Consider the following 8,874-nt stretch of genomic DNA (forward strand, 5'->3'; position numbering starts at 1 on the left):
CAGTTTTACTGTTATTCATTTCTTAGCAGACGCCCTCATCCAGGGCGACTTACAATTGTTACAAGATATCACATTATTTTTACGTACAATTACATTATTTTTTAGACTTTTTTTTTCATACAATAACCCATTTATACAGTTGGGTTTTTACTGGAGCAATCTAGGTAAAGTACCTTGCTCAAGGGTACAGCAGCAGTGCCCCCCACCTGGGATTGAACCCACGACCCGCCGGTCAAGAGTCCAGAGCCCTAACCACTACTCCACACTGCTGCCCACACACTCACACAACTGCTTTACTTCATGACCAACATTGCAATCATATTAGGCATTATCAAGAATGAAAGGCTAACGTTGGCGACACTGGAAACAACAATCAAATGGCACTGAACTAGTTTCCCCTGGCTTTTTATTTTGGGATGTAGTCTGTTACTTGTATTAACTGAATAATAAACAACAAGGTTTACTGTAGACTCGTACGTAACTTGAAAAACTTGACGCATGTTAGGCAGATATGGCGTAAAGTGATGATGTAGTTCTTTTAGAGAGCTTTAGGTAAGAAAATGTACAAGTTTAAAATATCCATATACAAAAGAAAGTTTCAGATTATAGCCAAAAAAAATCTGAAATTTCTATAGGAGGCTTGGGGTATATGATTACATTTTGGTGAAGAAATGAACTACTAAATCAGGGCAGTTAGTGGTACAGTGAGACAGACAGATGGACGGCAGTCAGAGAGAACACAGTGTATAAGGGTCCCCATTTTATTTTATTATTTTTAATTTAGTGGTTGCCAATAAATGTTATTGTTTTCTCCCTAATTTAGTGATGTCCAATTTTTTAGGCTCAGCTCACTGCTACCACCCCTGCGCTATCTCGGGAGGGGCGAAGACGAACACACGCTGTCCTCAGAATCATGTGCCGTCAGCCGCCCGCTTCTTTACACACTGCAGACTTACCATGCATCCTGGTCACAAGCCTACTAATAGCGATTCAATAAACCAAATACCACAGATCCATTCACAATTGTACACTGCTTCACCCAAATACCGTTTCAGCTCTTTTCCTGATTTTCTGTAAGTACTTACTACTTGCAATTTTGGTTTTGGCCTTCCGTTTTTTATAATTTCAGTTTTTGTTGCAAAGTCTCTTGCACTAAACGGATTAGTCAATAAACATTTCAAAAAGTTTTCTGTAAGATAGTGAGGTCAAGTGGCTGGTGTCATGCAGGAAGCAGACAGAAGAAGTTATAAAATGCAAGAAGTAGTTATTGTTGAACTTCAATCAGAAAGCAAAAAAAATATTTATAAATATTCCTTTGGTAATGAATCAATTTTTCAGAGCTCACAGCTACTCTCCAGACTCCCAAAAACTAGAGCATGCTACCTTTTTACCTCTCTCTCTCAATCATCTCTCTCTCTCTCTCTCTCTCTCTCTCTCTCTCTCTCTCTATATATATATATATATATATATATATATATATATACTTTCCTCCACCTAGCCATTCCCCTGGACTAGCCCAAGACCCAAATATATTAAACATAAGAATATAATTTGGTCCCCTTCTTTCACGCAAACATTGCACAACATTGAATTCATACATGCAATGATATCAAAATTCAGAGCGCTAACAGTATTTATCTTGCTCTTATTGTATTATTACTTGTACTGTAATACTTGAAATGTATTTGCTTACGATTGTAAGTCGCCCTGGATAAGGGCGTCTGCTAAGAAATAAATAATAATAATAATAATAATAATAATAATAATAATAATAATAATAACATAAATACATAATACAGAACAATACAAAACCTAATCTAGCACTCCCCCAAGTACTTGTATTGAGCACGCTCCTGACCATATTAGCGTCCGACTAAAAACTAAAATGGTATGTCATAAAACTATACAGCGTTTCTGAGGCCTTATTATAGGGAAACATTATCAAGAGTTTGACATAATAACAGTGTGGGTTCAATCCCAGGTGGAGGACACTGCTGCTGTACCCTTGAGCGAGAGCAGACGTGTGTGAGGTGAGCTCCTGCTCTGAGTCTAAAAAACAGTGTGTTCAACTTTTTATTTTCACAATCTTTTTATTTATTCTTATTTATAAAGCAGCAGGGCACCTTTTTTGTTGATAAAAACTTTGATTTAGTGTTTTAAAAACACATTTTATTTCTTTTTTCTTTGGTTCTCCTACACTTGCTTTGTTTGCAAGTGTAGGAGGGCGGCCATTTTGGCTTGTTTTTTCCTTTGTTTGTTTTGTTCTTTTAATTTTTACTTCCTTTAAACTAGTTTCTTTTCTTTGCTTTTTAATTTTGTATTGAAGAGCATTTTCTTTAGTTTGTTTTAAAATTATTTTAAATCATTACACTGTTTTAGTTTTTGTTTTAAAAATACTTTTGTTTTAATCCCCTGCTTCTGCCTTGTGCAGAGTGGGGGAAGGGCAGGCAGGGAGCACAGGCCGTGTGCTCCTTTGTTTGCCCTTTGTTTAGTTTTTGATTTTCTTTTAAGTTTAAGGCTATTTTTTAGTTTTAAACTTTGATTTATTTTTGTATTTTTCTTTTACCCCTGCACTATTGGAGTGCAGGGGTGTGTGATTTTGTATTTGTTTATTTATTAAAAAATAAACAAATACGTTTGTTTGTTATAAAAAAACAAAACAAAAAAAAAAAAACAAAAAAAAACAAAAAAAAAAAAACAAACAAAAAAAAAAACCTTTGTCCTTTTGGTTGTTTTATTTTTCTTTTTGTGTGTGTGTGTGCCCCTGCACTATTGGAGTGCAGGGGTGGGTGTGTGAATTTTTATTTTTTGTTGTTTTAAAAATAAATAAATAATTTTTGTTTGTTTGTTTTATTTTTTGTTTATTTAATTATTATTATTAAAAAAAAAAAAAAAAAAAAAAAAAAAAAAAAAAAAAAACCTTTGTGTTCTGTGTGCCCCTGCACTATTGGAGTGCAGGGGTGTGCAATTCTGTTTTATTTTGATTTATTGTTTGTTTATTTTTTAAATAAACAAATAAAAAAAAAAAATATATATATATATATATATTTAAACAATGAGTGGGCAAGCTCCACAGGCCCCAAAAAAATGGGCACAGGTGGCTGCAGGGGAGGCTGCAGCCCCCTTTAAAAATATGACGAGGAGGCACGGGGTCAGGTGCCTCCTCCGAGATACCCTCTCGATAGAAGCCATGGTGAAAGCCATGGCCAAGGTGGTCGGGCCATCGACCATCGTGGCGGCCTCAAAGATGTACGGCAAGGCCGTCTTCTTTTTAAAATCTGAGGCCGCCACACACACCGCTATCGAGAGGGGTCTCGCGGTTGGGGGGATATATATCCCCATTGAACCCTTGGAGGGGTTGGGCAGCAGGGTCGTCCTCTCTAACGTCCCGCCATTCTTGAAGGACGACCTCCTGAAGCCCCATCTTCAGGCCCTAGGGGAGTTAAAAACGGGCATCCACCCCATCCCCCTAGGGTGCAAAGACCAACCCCTCCGCCACGTGCTGTCCTTCCGACGCCAGGTGACCATCCACCTGGCGGGGAGGGACGCCGTGGAGGGAAACTTTGTGGTCCCCTTTCAGGGGACCAATTATGTCATCTTTTATTCCTCGGAGGAGGTGCGGTGCTACCACTGCAAGGAGCTGGGGCACCAGAAAAAGAGGTGCCCCAAGCTCCAGCAGGGCGCAAAACCACCTGCGCCAGCACCGCGCCCCTCCGAGTCCACCTCGCCCCCGGGGCCCTCAAAAAGGCCCACAGAGGGGGGCAAAAAGGCACCCACCCCCCTCCCAGGAACATCTGAGGGGGGAAAGGGTGAGAAGGCCCCCGAGGTGGCCGGACCCTCCGCGCCTCCGGGAAGCGCGCCGGGGGAGAAGGCCACCGACTGGACCTTGGTTGCCCGCCGCAAAATGAAGGTGGCGGCCAGGTCCACGGGGGAGGCCAAGCGGGGGGAGACGAAGCCCGCCGCCGCACCATCTGGCGGTGGGTCAGGGGGAGTCCCTGATAAGGAGACTCCCCCCACGGCACCCCCCGCGAGGCAGGGCGGCAAAGCCGCCCGCAAAACCAAACACCTCCTCCCCCCAGAGGGCGAGGAGAGAAGTGCTGCCGGAGGTGAGCTCCCCGTTGCCGTGGCAGGGCAGGGGACAGCCTCCGGCAGCCTCAGGGGGAAGAGGAGGGCGCAGGCGCGCATTCCCACGTGTGCACGCAAGTGCACACGTACCGGCCTCTTGGTGAGGGTCCCCGGGGGGGCGATAGAGGGCCCCCTAAAACCAAAGCGACCGCCTCGGCGTCCCCCCTCTGCCGGCAATGAGGGCCCCGGCCCTCATAATGCCACAGAGGGGGAGAAGAATCCATCCCCTGAGGCGGTCCGGGGCTCCGCGGAAGAAACAGCGGAGCCCATGGAAGAGGCCCCCGCCGAGAGGCCAAAGGGGAGGGAGGAACCCGTGAGGGCAGATGGAGCCCTTCGGGTAGATCCCTTCCCAGTCACAAAGCAGACCTCGGAAGCCGGCCCCGATTTCACCATCGAGGGGCCGGCCGCAGAAGAGGTCGCCGAGGGGGCGCAGGAGGGGCCCCCGACACAACACCTGCCTCGGGCACCGCCTACCTCCGGAGGCAACACGGGTCCTGAAACCTGTGTTGCCGAGGAGGGGGCGGCGGAACCAGCTCCCGAGGCAGGCACGGGCTCCGCGGATAAAGCGGAGCCCATGCAGGCGACCCCCGCCGAGGGGCCGGAGGGGGGGGAAGTACCACCCCTCCCACAAAAAGAATTGCCTCTGGCTCCCGTCTCCGGGGAGGAGGCAGATCCGGCCCCCGAGGCAAGCGTGGGCTCCGCAGATAACGCGGAGCCCATGCAGGCGACCCCGGCTGAGGGGCCGGAGGGGGGAGAAGAGCCCCCCCACCCAGAACAAAAGCTGCCTCAGACTTCCCTCTCTAGCGGCGACGGGGGTTTCGGCCCTCGTGCTGCCGCGGAGGGGGAGAAGGAAACACCCCCTGAGGCAGCGGCGGGCTCTGCGGAGCCCGCGCTTACATTGGTCTCCGGAGCGCGGAAGGGAGGGGAAGAACCGGAGAGGGCAGAAGGTGGTGCCCTCGAGGTAGATCCCCTCCCCGAAGTGCAACGGGGCCAAGAAACCGGTCCCCGACCCAGCATCGAGGGACCGGTTCCAGTCACCGAGGGGGCGCGGGAGGAGCCCCTGGAACAACAACCGCCTCGGGCTTCCCTTTCCGGCGGCGACGAGGGCTCCGGCCCTTGCGCGTCCGTCGGGGGGGAAACAATGCCCGAGGCGGTCCCGGTGACTGATGCGGAGGGAGGGGAAGGACCCGAAAGGGTGTATCCCCTTTCTCTAGGGGAGGGAGGGGAAGGACCCGAGAGGGTGGATCCCCTTCCTTCGAGGGAAGAGGACGGGCCTGAGACCGTGCCTCGGACCTCAAAGGAGGGGCCCAGAGTGGGGACCAGACCATCTGGCTCGGAGGCGTACGCCGAGCGCCCGTCTGCGCCCCCAAAATCCAGGGTGCAGACGGTCCCCGCGAGGGTCCCTCCGCCGGTCTCTCCCGTCGCGTCCCCTGGGGGTGGGGCGCAGGGAGGACCGGTGAAGCTCAAGATAAGGCGCAACGCGCTCACCCACCAACGTGAGTGCGTTGTGCTTTACCATCGCGAGGGGGGCGATGGAGAGCTGAGGGAGAGGGAGGAGGATACCGAGTCCATGGGCAGCGTGGGCTCGGAGGTTCCGTCCGTCTCTCTCCCTGACATCCCTGCGGCGGATCTCCTGGAGTTCTTGGAGGCCACCATCCACCGCAGGGACAAGGTACAGCTGGCCCTGGACAAATGGGGGGACTTCCAGAGGGTCCTAACCTCTGTGAGGTCCTTCCTCAGGGCCAGCCACGCCAACAAAACTTCGGGCTCGAACGTGCACATTCGGGCCCGAAAGTTACACGACCAGTTGGTGAGCTTCGGGAGAACTCAGGATCTCCCGTGAGCGTCACCGACAACTCCTGACAGAAGATCATGTATCACATCGGTACCGTGAACGTCAACGGGTGTAGGGACCCTTTCCGCAGGGCCCAGGTAATCTCCTTCCTGAAAAAAGGGGGTTACTCTGTGTGCTTCCTGCAGGAAACCCACACGACTCCAGAGACGGAAGCCAACTGGCTTCTGGAGTGGGGGGGGAGAGTGTCGTTCAGCCATCTCACCGGCACCTCCTGTGGGGTGGCGACGCTCTTCTCCGGGTCCTTTCTTCCCACGGTACTCGATGTGGTAGACGTCGAGCCGGGCCGTCTGTTACACCACCGGATCCGGGACGGCGACAGTATCGTTCACCTGGTGAACGTGTACGCGCCGTCCACGGGTCCGGCGAGGGTCCAGTTCTTTCGCCGGATGTCGGCCTACATGAACAACATCGGCGCCGACGAGTGCGTGGTCCTCGGGGGTGATTTCAACTGCACCCTCGAGGCCGCGGACAGGGTGGGGGCGCAAGAACACTACCCTCTCTCGTCGGCAGCCCTGAGAGAGCTGACCGCTCAGCTCTCTCTGGTCGACATCTGGCGTTGGCAGCATCCGGACGTCCCCGCCTTCACCTTCACCAGGGTGAGGGAGGGGCGGGTGTCTCAGTCCCGGATCGACAGGTTCTACGTCACCAGGAACCACGCTCACTGCGTCCGCTCCTCCGACATCAGGCCGGCGCCGTTCACGGACCACAACCTGGTGGCCGTGGCGGTGGCCCTGGTGCCAGTCGGGCACGCCTCCGCCTACTGGCACTTTAACAACGCCTTGTTGGAGGACGAGCGCTTTGAGCGGTCTTTCCGGGACTTTTGGACGGTCTGGCACGGCAGACGATCTCGCTTCCCCACGTGGCGTCAGTGGTGGGACGTGGGGAAAGCGCAGATCAAGATCTTCTGTCAGGAGTACACGAGGGGCGCGAGCAGGCGGAGGGACTCACGGATCGAGTGGCTGGAAAGGGAGCTGCTCGGTCTGGAGAGCCGCCTGGCTCGCGGGGACCCACTCGAGCAGAGCGCGTACGTAGAGAAGAAGAGCACCCTGCGGGACCTGCAGCTCCAGCGGTCCCGGGGGGCGTTTGTGCGCTCGCGGATCCAGTTCCTCCGGGAGATGGACCGCGGCTCACACTTCTTCTACGCGTTGGAGAAAAAGAAGGGAGACCGCAGGAACATCACCTGCCTCCTGGCAGACGACGGCTCCCTTCTGACGGATCCGGAGAGCGTGAACGAGAGGGCCAGAGCCTTTTACTCTGACCTCTTCTCTCCGGATCCCGTCGACTCCGACGCGTGCAGGGTTCTGTGGGATGGGCTTCCCACGGTCGGCCAGGGCGTCAGGGACGAGTTCGAGGGCCAGCTGACCCTGGCCGAGCTCTCCGACGCCCTCAGTCGGATGCCCTATAACAAATCGCCGGGCATCGACGGGCTGACCGTGGAGTTCTTCAAAAAGTTTTGGGACTTGCTGGGGCCCGCCTTTGCGCGGGTCCTGGCGGAAGCCTACGAGACCGGGGAGATGCCCCTTTCGATGAGGCGGGCGGTGATCACGCTCCTGCCCAAGAAGGGGGATCTCCGCTGCCTGAAGAACTGGCGCCCGGTCTCGCTGCTATGCACGGACTATAAAATCGTGGCCAAGGCCGCCTCCTTGAGGCTCAAGTCCGTGCTGGCAGACGTGATCCACCCCGACCAGTCCTACACGGTCCCGAACCGGACGATTTTCGATAACATCTTCCTGGTTCGGGACCTGCTGCACTACTGCAGGAGGACCGGTCGGTCGGTCGCCTTCCTGTCGCTGGATCAGGAGAAGGCGTTCGACCGGGTGGATCACGAGTATCTCTTCGGAACCCTGCGAGCGTTCGGATTCGGGCCGCGTTTTGTCGGCCTGTTCCGGATGCTCTACGCCTCTGCCGAGTGCCTGTTGAAGGTCAACTGGTCCCTGACCGCGCCCCTCGCGTTCAGGAGAGGAGTACGTCAGGGCTGCCCTCTGTCCGGACAACTGTACGCGCTGTGCATCGAGCCCTTCCTCTGCCTCCTTCGCAGGAGGCTCACGGGGTTGGCGCTCGGCGCGTCGGACACGAGGGTGGTCCTGTCGGCTTACGCCGACGACGTGCTCCTGGTGGCCTCCGACCCGGTTGACCTGGAGAGGATGCGGAGCTGCCAGAGTGTATACTCTGCCGCTTCCTCTGCCAGGATCAACTGGGACAAGTGCTCCGGGTTACTAGTAGGTCCCTGGCGGGTGGACTCCCTCCCTGCCGCGCTCCAGCAGTTCCAGTGGAGCGCGGACGGCTTCAAATATCTGGGAGTCCACCTGAGCCCCGCGGAGACCTCGGTCGCAGCCAACTGGGTGGAGTTGGAGGACAAGGTGGCTGCTAGGCTGAGGTCGTGGTCGGGTCTGCTGAAACTGCTTTCCTTCAGGGGACGGGCTTTAGTGATTAACCAGCTGGTGGCGTCGATGCTCTGGCATCGACTCACCGTCCTGAGCCCGCCCCCTGAGTTTGTGTCCAGGGTCCAGAGGAAGCTGACGGACTTCTTCTGGGCCGGAAAGCACTGGGTCTCTGCGGCGGTTCTGAGCCTCCCTCTTGCCGAGGGAGGGCAAGGGTTGGTGTGCATCAAGAGCCAGGTGCACACCTTCCGCCTTCAGACCCTGCAGAGATTCCTGTACGCAGACCCGGCCCCGCAGTGGTGCACGCTGGCGTCCCTCCTGTTGCGCCAGCTGCACGACCTGGGCTACGACCGGCAGCTCTTTTGGATCGATCTCCGGGGAATCCGTCTCCCCGAGCTGCCGGTCTTTTACCAGGACCTGCTCAGGACCCGGAGCATGTTTTCTATCGGCCGAGACGCGGTTCCGACCGAGGGGGAGGAATTCCTTCTGGAGCCCCTGCTGCACAACCCCCAT

The sequence above is a fragment of the Acipenser ruthenus genome, chromosome 4, assembly GCF_902713425.1.
Source record: "Acipenser ruthenus chromosome 4, fAciRut3.2 maternal haplotype, whole genome shotgun sequence".
In the NCBI taxonomy this organism is placed as follows: Eukaryota; Metazoa; Chordata; class Actinopteri; order Acipenseriformes; family Acipenseridae; genus Acipenser; species Acipenser ruthenus.